At 45.1% G+C, this 17,096-nt stretch overlaps 1 pseudogene; it reads left to right on the top strand.

Annotated features, from left to right (window-relative positions):
* Positions 1-17,096, top strand: part of LOC139028044 (membrane-associated guanylate kinase, WW and PDZ domain-containing protein 2-like) — a 50,533-nt pseudogene that overhangs the window by 20,912 nt on the left and 12,525 nt on the right.

The following is a 17,096-nucleotide window of genomic DNA, read 5'->3' as shown; positions in this document are numbered from 1 at the left end:
TCAGGCTTTATAACACTAATGATATGATGTGAGAGTAAATAAGTGTGGTAAATGATCCCTCCATTGTGACACAAGAGGATTAAAGGTACCAACACTGTTAATGTTTTTGACAGACAGACACTATAATTATCCAATCAAATCAAATCAAATGTATTCATATGGCCCTTCTTACATCAGCTGATATTTCAAAGTGCTGTACAGAAACCCAGCCTAAAACCCCAAACAGCAAGCAATGCAGGTGTAGAAGCACRGTGGCTAGGAAAAACTCCCTAGAAAGGCCAAAACCTAGGAAGAAACCTAGAGAGGAACCAGGCTATGAGGGGTGGCCAGTCCTCTTCTGGCTGTGCCGGGTGGAGATTATAACAGAACATGGCCAAGATGTTCAAATGTTCATAAATGACCAGCATGGTCAAATAATAATAATCACAGTAGTTGTCGAGGGTGTAGCAAGTCAGCACCTCAGGAGTAAATGTCAGTTGGCTTTTCATAGCCGATCATTAAGAGTATCTCTACCGCTCCTGCTGTCTCTAGAGAGTTGAAAACAGCAGGTCTGGGACAGGTAGCACATCCGGTGAACAGGTCAGGGTTCCATAGCCGCAGGCAGAACAGTTGAAACTGGAGCAGCAGCACGGCCAGGTGGACTGGGGACAGCAAGGAGTCATCATGCCAGGTAGTCCTGAGGCATGGTCCTAGGGCTCAGGTCCTCCGAGAGAGAGAAAGAAAGAGAGAATTAGAGAGAGCACACTTAAATTCACACAGGACACCGGATAAGACAGGAGAAGTACTCCAGATATAACAAACTGACCCTAGCCCCCCGACACATAAACTACTGCAGCATAAAAACTTGAGGCTGAGACAGGAAGGGTCGGGAGACACTGTGTCCCCATCCGATGATACCCCCGGACAGGGCCAAACAGGAAGGATATAACCCCACCCACTTTGCCAAAGCACAGCCCTCACACCACTAGAGGGATATCTTTAACCACCAACTTACCATCCTGAGACAAGGCCGAGTATAGCCGACAAATATCTCCGCCACGGCACAACCCAAGGGGGGGGCGCCAACCCAGACAGGACAACCTTGAGAGCAGAAGCACAGTGTAGGGAAACACTTTGCTTAATTGATATGTGGCATATTGTGTTGTGGTGATGCATTGGTCATGGATGTTCATCATATGTGTTTTTGTCTAGGGCATTCTGTTGTTTCTGTGAAAACAACATGGCAATTTGAAAGCAAGCACTCCAGTTCATTTTACTTACAGTCTATGCCACATCATTAGTCTGATGTATTTTTTTATATTCATAATAAAGCACAATGCTGGACAGCTGTTACACAATGCCAGCAAAAGCCTCTCATTATTACTCCCAGAAAGCTGCACGTCATACTGACCATATGTGGCCGGTCATGCGTGTGTGTAGGAGACTGCCTGTGCTAATAACGTTTTATTACAGTGACGTTTTAATATCATATCATACTCATATCTGGGCCAGGCTAGATTAAAGGGGATGGGGAGCAGCAGCAGCAGGAGCAGGGGGGTCGTCCGTCAGTGTGACAAGCAGGAAGACGTATTCAGGCCATCCATAACACCAACTGACCTGTCATCAGAGGCCATAAAGCACTTGAGATGAAATGAATAGATCAGAGAGTGGAATAAGTGCCTGACCATCAGCCCAGCCTGCTGTGTGACAGCACCACACTGTTGTGTTTTATAGCACTGCCGCTGTGTTATTACTTTATGCATGAGAGGCTGGGAAATGCCATGTTATGTACTCTGGATGGCTGATCAAGTGTTTAGAAGGAAATGTACACTCTTAGAAAAAAAGGGGTTCAAAAGGGTACTTCGGCTGTCCCCATAAAATAACCCTTTTTGGTTCCACGTAGAACCCTCTAGGGAAAGGGTCCTACATGTTAGGTTCCCTTTAGGTTCTAGATACAGTAGCAAATGTTTTTGTAGGAGTGTATTGTGTTTTAGATAGGGGTAGGAATGATATAGGGGGAGATCAAACCTACTGTAGCGATACAGTCTCATTTCTATTTGGGAATGTTAGCTTGGGCTGTCACTCTCTTTTTGACGGGGTATACAAATATTTTGACATTTCGTCAGTTTTTGACTGTTGAGATGATATTTCTTTCTGTATGTCTTCGTCTCCTTCCGCTTCTCTCTCCCCTCTCTTTCTTTTTCTCTCTCCTTTCTCTCCCCTCCCTCCCTCTCAGGCTCTGTATTGTGTAAGGACCTCAGGTTGTATCTGAGTAAGTGTTTTACTCCAGGATCCATGGACAGCCAGCTTCAGCAGGTCATCCGGGAGAACCTCTACCTCCGAGCAGTGCCATGTAAGTCCCCATTTGCTGTGCTCTCTACCTCTTCTCTCTAGCGTGTTCTCTCTCTCTCTCTCTCTCTCTCTCTCTCTCTCTCTCTCTCTCTCCTCTCTCTCTCTCTCTCTCTCTCTCTCTCTCTCTCTCTCTCTCTATCTCTATCTGTTTCTCTCGCTCTCTCTCTCTAGCTGTGCTCTCTCTCTCTCCCTCTCTAGCTGTGCTCCTCTCTCTCTCTCTAGCTGTGCCCTCTACCTCTCCATCTAGCTGTGCCCTCTACCTCTCTCTCTAGCTGTGCCTCTCTCTCCTCTCTAGCTGCTCTCCTCTCTCTCTCTCTCTCTCTAGTTGTGCTCTCTACCTCTCTCTCTAGCTGTGCCCTCTACCTCTCTCTCTAGCTGTGCTCTCTCTCTCTCTCTCTCCTCTCTCTCCTCTCTCTAGTTGTCTCTCTACCTCTCCTCTAAGCGTGCCCTCTACCCTCTCTCTATCTCTAGCCGCTGCTCCCAAATCTCTCTCTCTCTCTCTAGTTGTGCTCTCTCTCTCTCTCTCTAGCTGTGCCCTCTACCTCTCCATCTAGCTGTGCCCTCTACCTCTCTCTCTAGCTGTGCCCTCTCCCTCTCCATCTAGCTGTGCCCCGTTACGGTCCCCTGTTGCTGCAACCTGAAAGTCCCCTTTAAGTCCCTTGCAGCTATGCCTTCTAAATCTGCTGGGACTCTAATAGCTGTGCCCCTGTATCTGTACCTTGTAAGCCCTTTGTAGCTGTAACATGTAATTCCATTATAGGTTTCCATTTAATAATGGAAATAGGAATTAGTATCTCGATGCTCATTACTTATGCTGGACATCACATCTCAACATTTCATCACTTCAACAAGTTCCTTATCTAACACATTCATTTCGATTTAGAGACCTACATGGCTGTCACCATGCGAACCGTGTTAATTGGTGTGCAATCACAATCAGAGCCCAGGGAAGCTGTTTTTGCCACATCTCTGTGACAATGTATGCAAATGGGAGATGTGTTGAGTAGATTTTAAAATGTAGTTGTTACCCTGGCTTCATCAGCCAAACATTACAAGTTTAGGTGATAAGAGGAATATTCCCTAGAACATTTCCATGGCTACTGTCTGTATTGTTACACTTTATCCGGAGTGTCAGTTTCTCTCCTTCGCTTAGAAAACTCTTCGGCCCGTATCGGTGGCTTTTTCTGTCTTTATGCTATTTCACAGAGACATATGTCTGGCCTCTCCTTCTTGTTTGGTAACATATTTCCTTTTCTCTTTACTTCGGATGTGTTTTAATCTTAAAGTTATCTAAAACATTTGACAAAGTCTCTTGGGTATATAGTATAGAGCATCTGTTGCTGTCTTAATAATCCTTTCTCGAAGGGCCTGAATGATGTCACAGTGAGAGTGGACTGGAAAGGACTATGGTGTTGATTTCTGTGAAGTGACTGGTGTAATATCTGTCTGATAGGTTTGGCTTGTGTCATGTTGTCTCTCTTACACAGTCATTAGTCTGTCTGGCTGGCTGGGCACAGACCACCCTGGCCGGCCGTAGCCTGGCCAACCCAGCCCAGCAGCGATGGAGAGTTTGATGCTAATCTCTCGTTTAGCCAGGAAGTAGGTCATGTGGAGCAGTCTGCCAGACCAGTCACCCCTTCGACTACGTGTCTCTCTGATTCGTTGAAAGAGCAAGACGCAGGTCACTCCCAAGAATACGTAAGAAAACAACAAGACATTCTGTGTCTTTGAGCTTTGAACACTGTGACATAAAAAAATACACATAAAACAGGCACACATATTCTCCAAATCATTTTACATAACAATTCCATTTATCCACTTTCTAAATAGCTAGATGGGGTTGGAGGATGATGGATCAGTTTGATCTTAGTCTATATATTTTTAGCATCTATACTATAAATATACTCAGCATTTATGGTGGTGGAGTCGTGTGGAGATAGACTTGTGACACAACTTCCTGCCTGGCTCTAAATTGGAGTGACAGCGAGGCAGCAAGCTCAGCCTATGGCTGTGTAATCCTCTGATCTGCAGGAGATGGATGACACAGTAAGATGCTGCTGCTCTCCCTCCTATAGGCTACTGACACAGACAAACATTGGAACAACGTTTAAACCCGTCCAAATTTGCCCACTTGCAAAAACACAAGTAAGCAAGTCAACTCAACTGACACTATTTTATTGGACCTTATACCTCCCAAGCTTGGTTTGAAACATAGTGGTATTGTTTTTCATGGTGGAAGAATACATAGTGCTTTTGGCTAAAACTTCAGCCGAAGGAGTAGAGAGCAACAGTCGCTCAGTGTCACCCCCTTCAGAAGCTGTGTTGCTCCTAAAATGACATTATTTATACTAACGTAAAACCGTTGAGTTAAATGAAGCTAATTACCAACTGTAGATCACAGAATGGAGTGAATGGTGTGTAAATGTAGTCAACAGTGGCCTTATAGTGTGAAGTCGCATCATATTATATTCAAATTTGATGTATTGCCTTTTCAAATAAGTGGCTCATGTTTGTAGTACTTTTTTAAAGATATGCTAAACAAATGTGTTAATTTCTATTTGAACAGTGAAGTGAGTGTGCATAGCATCACTGTATTTCATTTTGTTCATAGGGGACCTGAAAAATGATTGATTTTCATTTTGTTTTGATTTGCACTTCTCACCATTTAAAACACACTGTGTACTCTACTGTACTCTACTGTACTCTACTGTACTCTACTGTACTCTACTGTACTCTGCATTCTGTTGCTACTGGCAAGGAACATGTTTACACAGTGACTCTCATAAGAGCAGGACAATGCTGAACAGAATTAAGTAATCGCAGGTCATTTATCAATAATTTAGCGGCAGAATTAAATGAAAAGCAGGCGTGTGGTCGTGCCGGGGGGAGGGGCACCAAACAGCTGGCTACCTAATGTCTCTATGGTTTGTTATGACACAGACACAACGTTATCATTATTCATTTGGGAACTAGATACTATATGATGCGCTCTTCTAGGAACTGTTTGTACATATGCCTTTGTCCTCCCACCCCACCCCTAGAGGCATCATCAGTGCATTGGTATATGGTATCTGCCCTTGACTTTACATAGGATGATTAAAAGTCAGGGAAGACCTCCATGAATTCTAAATGACTCAGAGATGGGGAACAAAGCACTTGTACTGGATTATTTACGTTATTTTCCATTTGGTCACGTGATGGCCAGTTCTGGGGTTGATCATGGCCTGTCTTTGACTGCCAGTTGTGTCTTGGTGTTTAATTACCCCTCTACTAACACTCCTGCTATCTCTCTCCCTCTCTCTGTCTGTCTGCCTGGCCCAGTGGGATCAGTGGGGGGGCCTGAAGGGAGACGCATGGAGGAATATGTCAATAATCCCCAGCTATCTCCTGCTGACTTGTCATATATATCTCAGAGAAGGGCATGGGTAATGAGTCCCAGCCCCATCCTTCACACACACACACACACACGCACGCACGCACGCACGCACGCACGCACGCACGCACGCACGCACGCACGCACGTACACACACTTTTGCTATCAGATTTGCTATCATAATTTTTCATTACAGACAGAGCCTCATCTTCTGTTGCTGATTGGGACCTATTAACAGGCTCTCAGGGTATAAAGAGGATAGGTGTGTGTGTGTGAGTGTGTGCGTCTGTGTGCTCTCTCCTGCCTGTGTGTGTCATTGTAGTGTGGAGTGCTGTGCCCTCCCTGTTGGTGAGATGGCAGTGCATTAATCATATGTTTTATGGAGTAACTGGGTTTGTCCTCCTACTGGCCCCACACTGCCAGGAGAAGGACAAGGACAAGGATTTGACCTTCGCTTGCTGTTTGGACAGTACCGACGTGTGGGTACAGTACTGGGGAAGCCAAACCAGGGAAAAAAAGCTATATTAAAAACGATGTGTTAATTGCGTTGTTTGTTCTATAATCTGTCAGTTCATATGCCTTGACACCGTGATATATAGGCCTAAAGGCCAAGACAATAAGAAGACACAGTGGCAGAATAAATTCAACCACACCTTTGTTTCATCACAAAACCAGAGAGCCACATCTGTCCACAAAGCATATTGCATGTAACATACAGTTACATGACCTACAGCATGTGTAACGGATGTGAAATGGCTAGCTAGTTAGCGGGTACGCGCTAGTAGCGTTTCAATCAGTTACGTCACTTGCTCTGAAACCTAGATGTAGTGTTGCCCCTTGCTCTGCAAGGGCCGCGGCTTTTGTGGAGCGATGGGTAACGATGCTTCGTGGGTGTCAGTTGTTGATGTGTGCAGAGGGTCACTGGTTCGCGCCYGAGGTCGGGGCGAGGGGACGGTATAAAGTTATACTGTTACATTGATGCTGTTGACCCTGGTTGCTGCGGAAAAGGAGGAGGTTGAAAGGGGGGTGAGTGTAACGGATGTGAAATGGCTAGCTAGTTAGCGGGTACGCGCTACAATTTAGTCCAATCAACTTAAGCTAAATATGATCTGTCTCTCCATGGTAGACTACTGTGTGTGTGTGTGTGTGTGTGTGTGTGTGTGTGTGTGTGTGTGTGTGTGTGTGTGTGTGTGTGTGTGTGTGTGTGTGTGTTTGCGTGCAAGTAGAAAAAACATGTTGACTCACCCTCCTCTTCTCGTTAATGTCGCCGAAACGGTCAGTGACTCTGCCATACAGTAGGCTACATGCCTTTAGCTTTTTTGTTGTTGTCCTGACTAAAATGCTTGCTCGCTAGCCTAACTTCCTTTCATGGGCAACGATAAGCCTGCTAGTTAACATCAGCCTACTACATCTAGCTACATATTGAACTTCTATCCTCTCAGGCCAGAGGCACAGTATGAATTTATAGTTGGATCAGAATCTCTGTTATAATCATTGGCCAGTACAGATTATTAAGTAAAACCTCAAATCCAGATCCCAATCTCAGTTCATGGCTAATTTAGGAAAGGGGCAATTTTGCTAGCTAGCCACCGGAGGACAACATAATGAGATGCAACAATTCGTTTTTTCTGTAAATTACGTTTGGCTTTTGTTGTGATGTGATTGGTGTAAATCCAAACTAGCTTTCCTTTTTTTGAGCTCCAGGACCCTTCACAGTTGAGCTCACTCAGCTTAGCTCAATGCTGATTGGTTATTATTTGATACTTTTTTTATCAAGGGAGGCCAAATGCTCGCTAGCTTCCCTTGCATTCAATGCTATGGGCAGCAACAATATTATACTATTTTTGACTAGACAGCATCAGATAGATGGGTTACACACAGAGACAGAGGGGCATTGTTTTGCTCGCTCGGATGCTTTCTCCAGTGAGATACTGTACATTCAGCCTCTTGTGAAATGAAGGAAAATTCTACAACATAGTGAGATGACACATAAATTATACAGTATATATATTTTTTTAATGTATTGGTCAATCTTTTGGGGAAGCCTGGTTTCGCTTGGCATCCATGAATACACGCCACTGTGTTTGGAAAGGAATCATTTCGGACAGATTAGAAAGGTTTACAAGCAAATTGCACTCATGCTGACAAGTAACATGCAACTCACAAATAAGCATTCATTTAATAATGAACCTACCTCCCTTTCATCTTTATAAAAGAATATGAAATGCTGGAGTCTACATATCCTAGTTGCAAATGCTATATACAGTATCAGTTTCAATACTTTGTTTAATTTCATTAGGAGTATATTAATGTATTAGGTTGTAACAGTGAACTGTGGAGACAGACTGGGATGTGTAACACTCTGTTTGTCTGTTGTCATCCTCCCCTCTCCAGGCACGACCAGACTGCCCCGTGATGGGGAGATATCTGGGGTGGACTACAACTTTGTCTCCATAGAAGAGTTCTTCTCTCTGGAGGAGTCAGCAGCGCTGCTGGAGAGCGGCAAATTCAAAGGTGAGCAGAGAAGAGGCCCAGGTTGGTATTCATTCACTCAGTCATCTCTCTCTGGCCTCAAATGCATTGTCATTTCACATACATTCTTTCGTGATCAATGCACTGTAAGTTGTATACTGTATATTGCAGATAGATAATGATGATAGTTTATATACAGTATAGGGTTAGAGTACTAACCCACAACCCACAAACCAATACACACAGCCTCACTTACCAGGCAGTCTCATGGCTGGTGAATGTCACTCATACAAATCAAATTAAATGTTATTCATCACATGCTTCGTAAACAACAAGTGTAGACTAACAGTGAAATTGTACTTACGGGCCCTTCACAACAATGTAGAGAGAAAAATAGAAAAAGAATAACACAAGGAATAAGTATACAATGAGTAACGATAACATGGCTATATACACAGGGTACCAGTACCAAGTCGATGTTCAGGGGTACGAGGTAATTGAGGTAGATAAACTCAGCAAAAAAAGAAACGTCCCTTTTTCAGGACCCTGTCTTTCAAAGATATTTCGTAAAAATCAAAATGACTTTACAGATCTTCATTGTAAAGGGTTTAAACACTGTTTCCCATGCTTGTTCAATGAACCATAAACAATGAATGAAAATGCACCTGTGGAACGGTCGTTAAGACAATAACAGCTTACATACGGTAGGCAATTAAGGTCACAGTTATAAAAACTTAGAACACTAAAGAGGCCTTTCTACTGACTCTGAAAAACACCAAAATAAATATGCCCAGGGTCCCTGCTCATCTGCGTGAATGTGCCTTCAAGGAGGCATGAGGACTGCAGATGTGGCCAGGGTAATAAATTGCAATGTCCGTACTGTGAGATGCCTAAGACAGCGCTACAGGGAGACAGGACGGACAGCTGATCGTCCTCGCAGTGGCAGACCACGTGTAACAACACCTGCACAGGATCGGTACTTCCGAACATCACACCTGCAAGATAGGTACAGGATGGTAACAACAACTGCCCGAGTTACACCAGGAACACACAATCCCTCCATCAGTGCTCAGACTGTCCGCAATAGGCTGGACTGAGGGCTTGTAGGCCTGTTGTAAGGCAGGTCCTCACCAGACATCACCGGCAACAATGTCGCCTATGGGCACAAACCCATCGTCGCTGGACCAGACAGGACTGGCAAAAAGTGCTCTTCACTGACAGGTTGCGGTTTTGTCTCACCAGGGGTGATGGTCGGATTCGCGTTTATCGTCGAAGGAATAAGCGTTACACCCTGAGGCCTGTACTCTGGAGCGGGATCAATTTGGAGGTGGAGGGTCCGTCATGGTCTGGGTCTGTGTGTCACAGCATCATCGGACTGAGCTTGTTGTCATTGCAGGCAATCTCAACGCTGTTCGTTACAGGGAAGACATCCTCCTCTCTCATGTGGTACCCTTCCTGCAGGCTCATCCTGACATGACCCTCCAGCATGACCAATGCCACCAGCCATACTGCTCATTCTGTGCGTGATTTCCTGCAAGACACGAATGTCAGTGTTCTGCCATGGCCAGCAAAGAGCCCGGATCTCAATCCCATTGAGCACGTCTGGGACCTGTTGGATCGGAGGGCTAGGGCCATTCCCCCCAGAAATGTTCGGGAACTTGCAGGTGCCTTGGTGGAAGAGTGGGGTAACATCTCACAGCAAGAACTGGAAAATCTGGTACAGTCCATGAGGAGGAGATGCACTGCAGTACTTAATGCAGCTGGTGGCCACACCAGATACTGACTGTTACTTTTGATTTTGACCCCCCTTTGTTCAGGGACACATTATTCAATTTCTGTTCGTCACATGTCTGTGGAACTTGTTCAGTTCATGTCTCAGGTGTTGAATCTTGTTATGTTCATACAAATATTTACACATGTTAAGTTTGCTGAAAATAAACGCAGTTGACAGTGAGAGGATGTTTCTTTTTTTGCTGAGTTTATGTACATATAGGTAGGGGTAAAGTGACTAGGCAACAGGATAGATAATAAACAGTAGCAGCAGTGTATTTGATGAGTCAAACGAGTTAGTGCAAAAAGGGTCAATCTAGATAGTCCGGGTAGCTATTTGGTTAACTATTTAGTAGTCTTATGGCTTGGAGGTGGAAGCTGTTTAGGGTCCTGTTGGTTCCAGTCTTGGTGCATTGGTACCGTGCGGTAGTGCGGTAGCAGAGAGAACAGTCTATGACTTGGGGGCTGGAGTCTTTGACAATTTTTAGGGCCTTCCTCTGACCCCATCTGGTATAGAGGTCCTGGATGGCAGGGAGCTAGGGCCCGGTGATGTACTGGGTCGTACGCCCTACCCTCTGTAGCGCCTTGCGGTCGGATGCCAAGAGTTGCCATACCAAGCGGTGATGCAGCCAATCAACATGCTCTCAATGCTGCAGCTGTACAACTGTTTGAGGATCTGTGGGCCCATGCCAAATCTTTCCAGCCTCCTTTTCAGCCTCATGACTGTGATGGTGTGTGTGGATCATGTTAATTCTTTAGTGATGTGGACACCAAGGATCTTGAAGCTCTAGACCGGCTCCACTACAGCCTCACTGCTCATTGATTGTCTGTATTGTTATTGTAATTGTTTTTAATAACCTGCCCAGGGACTGCGGTTGAAAATTAGCCGGCTGGCTAAAACCGGCACTTTTACTGAAACGTTGATTTATGTGCACTGTCCCTGTAAAAATAAAAATACACTCAAACTCAAACTCGTCGATGTGGATGGGGGCGTGCTTGGCCCTCCATTTCCTGTAGTCCACGATCAGTTCCTTTGTTTTGCCCACGTTGAGGGAGAGGTTGTTGTCCTACCACCACACTGTCAGGTCACTGACATCCTCTCTATAGGCAGTCTCCTCGTCATCGGTGATCAGGCCTACCACTGCCTTGTCGTCAGCAAACTTAATGATGGTGTCGGAGTCGTGTGCGGCCACGCGGTCGTGGGTGAACAGGGAGTGCAGGAGGAGACTAAGCACGCATCCCCGAGGGGCCCCCGTGTTGGTATGTTGTTGCTTACCCTCACTACCTGGAGGAAGCCTGTCAGGAAGTCCAGGATCCAGTTGCAGAGGGAGGTGTTCAGTCCCAGGGTCCTGAGCTTAGTGATGAGCTTGTTGTCAATGAACAGCATTATCACATACTGTAGATGTTCATCTTGTCCAGGTGGGAGAGGGTAGTGTGGAGTCCAATAGAGATTGCGTCATCCGTAGATCTGTTAGAGCGGTTTGTGAATTGGAGTGAGTCCAGGGTGACTGGGATGATGGTGTTTCAAAACATTTCATGGCACCGATGTGAGTGCTGCGGGGCAATAGTAATTTAGACAGGTTACCTTGGAATTCTTGGGCACAGGGACTATGGTGTTCTGCTTGAAACATGCACATATTACAGACTGGGTCAGGGAGASATTGAAAATGTCAGTGAAGACACCCGCGAGCTGGTCAGTGCATGCTCTTAGTACGTGTCCTGGTAATCCGTCTGGCCACGCGGCCTTGTGAATGTTAACCTGTTTAAAGGTAAAGGTCTTACTCAGGAGAGAGATATCACACAGTCGTCCGGAACTGCTGGTGCTCTCATGCATGGTAGATAGAAACATTTTCTCAGAGGTAGCCTTATTATTTCCATGTAGTTAAATGACACCAGGTCTTGAACGGGTCTCAGTCTCTTCACCCTAGGAGGGTTAGAGTTGGACTGCTTTCTCTGATTATAAAGACACCCCCCGAGTACAACAGCAATCTAATGTTTCTCCTTATCTCCTTACCCTGATCTGACTGCATGAGCTGGAGGAATACATTTAAGTAATTTGATTTGTATTATAGCTACCACAACAGAAGGATAGAATTGAAGGAGAAAATAGAGTAGACTTTACTGATCCTAAGGGTGGATGGTAATCTATGTGATGTATGCACTGCACTGGAACACTTCCATCATAATATTTAGGATTGACTGTATTTTCTATATTTCGTATAATGAAAGCCTTTTCAGATGTGTGTTTGGGATCTCCATCTCTACGCTGAATTACTTTACCTCTTACCCTTTTCGCAATCATATTTTTTCTTTCTCTTTTTCCCATTCTTTCTTCGCACCAAGGACCAACAGTACAAATATGATTCTAACAATAACGTTGTGGCTTATTCACTCACTTTCTCTTACACCTCCTCCTCCTGCTCTCTCTCAGGGAACTACTACGGCACCCCACGGCCAGTACACATCGGTCCAGAGAGCCCTCCCATCACCTACCAGGAACACCGCAACCTGCTTCGGAACTTCCGGACACGCAGCAAGTCGCTTAGCAACCTGGAGAAAGCAGCAGAGGAAGAGGAGAACAGCGAGGAGGTCTCTGGCCTGTCAGGCAGGTTTACCAAAGTCAGGCTGCTCCCCCGTAAGACTATATGGGTGACCAATTTACTACAGTCATATATAGTGTTAATACGTATTAGTAGTAGCAGTCATAGTAAGCATAGTGTACGTAGTAGTAGTAACAGTAGTTGTAGTAAAATATTTTAATTTGAATTTTTTTTGTGATTTTAAGTTTTCAAAATGTGTGCCAGGTATGGTGGCCTACAGCTACTGTAAAGACTGTAAAGACTGCATTGTCCTTCTGTACCTCAGAGTCTTTGATGGCCAAATTAATCAATTAGCATGATTAGTATGCTCCTGGCTCTATGCGGGGCTGTGGCCACATCGATCGCTGGACTTGCTCCAGAGGAGGGTCAAGCTGACCAAAGGCAGGCTGTGTGGCAGGCAGGGAACAGGGAGTTGTCTATGGTCCTGACCTGTGCTGCTGAATCATCTATCGCCTGGCTATGTGGTGCTGAACGGAGTGTTGGCTGGGCTGGCTCTGACTGCATCTCTGGGTATGCAACAGGCCACATCCTCCCACGCTTAGTACATTCTAAAGGACAGGAGGGTTGAGCAAAAGCTGTTTACATAGACCCTGTGCTGTACTGTAATGTATGGAATGCATGCCTTGCTTTTTTGCTTCTTTTTTTTACACCAGACTCAATGGGTCTGGATTTGGAAATGTGGATTTAAAGCTAGCTGTAAACTAAGTTCAGTGTAGACAATATCCATGATTCCAGAGAATATTCAAGGGTTCTATTTTCACTGAGTGTAAGCTGAGAACAACTTTAATAACGTGTCATAACACTCGTTTTCAGTGTTTTGCCTGTCGTCTTCATTGACGTTTCAGGTGGATCAGCGGGTATCAGCAAATCCCATCCCGTCTCCCTGTCCCCCTGCCGGTCAAGAGGGTATGGCAGCGCCATGGAGAACGGTCATGGCAGCACCAGTGCCAGGGTGCCAGCAGTGATGTCTAAAAACTGGAAGGAGGCCTTAAGCAACTCAGGAGAGCCTTTCTACATAGAGTGAGTGAATCAAATCACAATTTATTCAAAGTGCATTTAACAAGGTCACACCACACTTTACAGAAAAAAGAAAAAAAAGAAAGTGACTATTCTATTCTGTTCTATGTGGATAGACTGCTCTCTTGTATGTTTTAGGTTGTTTCTGGTCCAGGATTAGGTTCCTCTATATCTTAAAGGTGTTGACTTGTAAATATGGTTATATAGCATCACCATGGTGGTGGTTGATTGGTGACTTTGAGGTGGCCTGTCTGTCACTCTCTTTTAGCCATTACTCCAAGACTACCAGCTGGCAGCATCCTCGTGCTCAGAGCAGCAGAGAAACGACGCTCGACAAGAATGAATGTGAGCTCTCTCCCACTCTATAATTATGGAAACAGTGCTGGAGCGTTTAACCATTGGGCTGCCTAATGATGCACTGTACGTTAATAAGACGGGAACTATAGGACCGTAGGCACAGTGAGCCTGTTAATAGATTCAAATTCAAATAAATGAGCTTTTAGTAGAATTGAGATACTGTGTAGTGATTAATCCCTAACCCCATAACGGCAAGCTAGGAGGAACCACTGGCACAGGTCAGTTCTGCGGTGGATGACAGAGGTCATGTGTTGGGCATGACACTGACAACCTTCGATCATAATTGTGTCATGTGATTCACAGATTTAAAAAACTAATACAACAATGTTTGACCAATATAGCTGATTATAGCAATTAGAGACTCATCTGCCAGAATATCATGGGTAAAGCTGGTCAAAATCTTAGTGGGTTGCAGTTCACTGTTTTAACCAGCAGGAGGTGATACAGATCAGGCAGAGAGTTTATTTCCTTTTCAAGGGGTTTGAAACTTCTCTGTGGCCATTATGACAGTGAGGAAAAAAACCTTTGCCTGCATGTCTATTTATTTCTAAACGTTTTGCACTAAGTGTCATCTGGCCATGAGTTTTCAGTTGTCAGTGTTGTGCGTCTCTTAACTCAGCACTGAACGGCACATTCTAAACAGTTCATTCACACACATTCAGGGTGCAACCTCTCTCTCGGTCTCTCTGTCTTTCTCTCAACCTCTTCATGGTGATCTTTATTTCCTCGTTACCTTCCAATTGCACAAAACCTCTTTGTCGCTCTCCCTCTCTGTTGTAAGCATCTCTCTCTGTGCTTCTTTGCACTTTTCAGTCCTTCCTGTATCTTTTCCCACTCTCTTTCCATCCCTCCATCTCATTTTCTCAGTACCAGGGTTCACAGACCAGCCAGGGGAGCTGAGGGGTTTCTCTATCCACATATGCCTCTCTAAAGGTCCCGGGGGTTTTGGTTTCAACATCGTGGGGGGCAGCAGAGCCAGGGAGTTCCTCCAGGTCTACAGCGTCACGCCAGGGGGACCTGGAACTCTCAACACAGGTAGGAGGGAGGGAGGGGACAATATACAGAGAGATTTTTATCATTTTTGAAAAGTTTTACACTTGTAAGTCTTTGATATTCCTTCCTAGGAATATGTTACATTTTGCCAATGTTGACATTACAATATTGAGCGTTAAAGCCGGATTCCTCGTAAATGTAATTGTCAATTAAACAGAAATTAGTCTTGGCTTTATGTTTGCAACAGATTGAACTGTGGATTATTGAGCGTTAAAGCCGGATGTTTAATAGGCAAAACATTTTTAAAAGCTATTAGCTACACACTGTTGAATAGTTGCAGACTGTGAAAATGGACTCCTGTAAACTCTCTCTCCTCACTGTACTTGACCTTGGTCGGGGTTTTTTAACCTGGTTCAAATGTGGCTTGTTTAGGCAGTTTGAGAATATTCCATCTCTGTAACTTTGCTCAGAGATGTCAGCCCACAGAATCACATTATTGTTGTTGTTACGATACTCACTAGAATGTAAACCCTATATTTAGTATTGTTATACTGTAAAAAGCATGTGACTATAGTTGGTATTATACTGTAGCACGTGCTCACAACTACCAGATAAGTCTCTCTCTCTCTCTCTCTCTCTCTCTCTCTCTCTCTCTCTACTGAGCTGGATTATAGTGGTGGGATTTTTCTGTGATCTCTCACAGAGAGTAGATCTCAATCAATCCCTAATCCTAATGGCATGCATGCCATAATCTAGCTATCATCACATCTAGCAAACATGTGCATACTGTATGTGCACACTAACACAATACACTAAACACCCACTAATACAGACTGACACCTGTCACAAGCACCCAGAGTTGAGCATTTTAGAAGGTTGGGATACAGAGGGATTAGTTGGTAAGATTACATTTCACACATACCCACACAAAAATAGCATAGCATTTATGAACTAGAACTACAATGTCCCTCAAACACAATTTGCAAATAGATGATGTGATGTTCTATATGTAGGTTTTAAAGGTATACTAATGCTGTGGGATAACTGAACCAGAACCCTTTCAACCCATCCTCTTCGGTCCCCACAGCGGATATCTGGTGTACATCAACGACGTCTGTGTCCTGGGAACGTCTCATAAAGAGGTGGTGGAGATGCTGAAGGCAGTGCCTGTGGGCCACAGTGTGGACGTGGTCCTCCGGGGGGCTACCCCATGCTCTACAACCCAGATGGCTGCCTCAAGCAGCCCATCCTGGTCAACTGATGTCTGTGACCCCCTCCTCCACCTACCACCACCAGCCCCAGCCATTACACCAGCTCCTCCCCCGCCCATCCACAGCCCAACCAGACCAGTATCATAATCTCAATGGTGTCCTTTCTCACACCATGACGTGGGTTATATGGGTCCAGGATGGGGCCAGGACTGGATGCCAATGGGAATGCCACCTCCACAGCTACCGACTGCCACCCTCGTACAGACACTCCAGTGGAAACCTCGCTCACTCCACGGCCCCTTCACCACTTTTATAGAATATCCAGTGGAATCGCTCTGACTCCACTGCCTTTGATTCACCCTCATACAGACGGTCTAGTGTGCACCCGCTCACTCCGCCGAGCCACCCTCATACAGACGGTCTAGTGTGCACCCCGCTCACTCCGCGAGCCACCCTCCTACAGACGATCCAGGCGTCACCTATCTGACTCCACCTCCCCTACACCACCATCTTATAGACGTTCAGTGGCAGCATCACTGTCACCACCCCCCCGGTCCGCCCACCCCGATCCCTGAGGGGTCTCGCCCCCTGCAGGCCCGGATAACTCCAGAGTGACAGTGAGGTGGTCTCAGCCATCGGCTCACACAGGTGACACACACAACGCACACCACACACAATGTAATTTACAGATACAGTTGAAGTCGGAAGTTTACATACACTTTAGCCAAGTTTTTCACAATTCCTGACATTTAATCCTAGTAAAATTCCCTGTTTTAGGTCAATCTCAATGGCGTCCTTTATTTTAAGAATATGAAATGTCAGAATAATAGTAGAAAGAATGATTTTTTTCAGCTTTTATTTCTTTCATCACATTCCCCATGTGGGTCAAGAAGTTTACATACACTTAATTAGTATTTGGTAGCATTGCCTTTAAATTGTTTAACTTGGGTCAAACATTTCGGGTAGCCTTCC

This window comes from Salvelinus sp. IW2-2015, linkage group LG7 (assembly GCF_002910315.2).
Source record: "Salvelinus sp. IW2-2015 linkage group LG7, ASM291031v2, whole genome shotgun sequence".
In the NCBI taxonomy this organism is placed as follows: domain Eukaryota; kingdom Metazoa; phylum Chordata; class Actinopteri; order Salmoniformes; family Salmonidae; genus Salvelinus; species Salvelinus sp. IW2-2015.
This window is presented reverse-complemented; position numbering and strand designations above follow the sequence as displayed.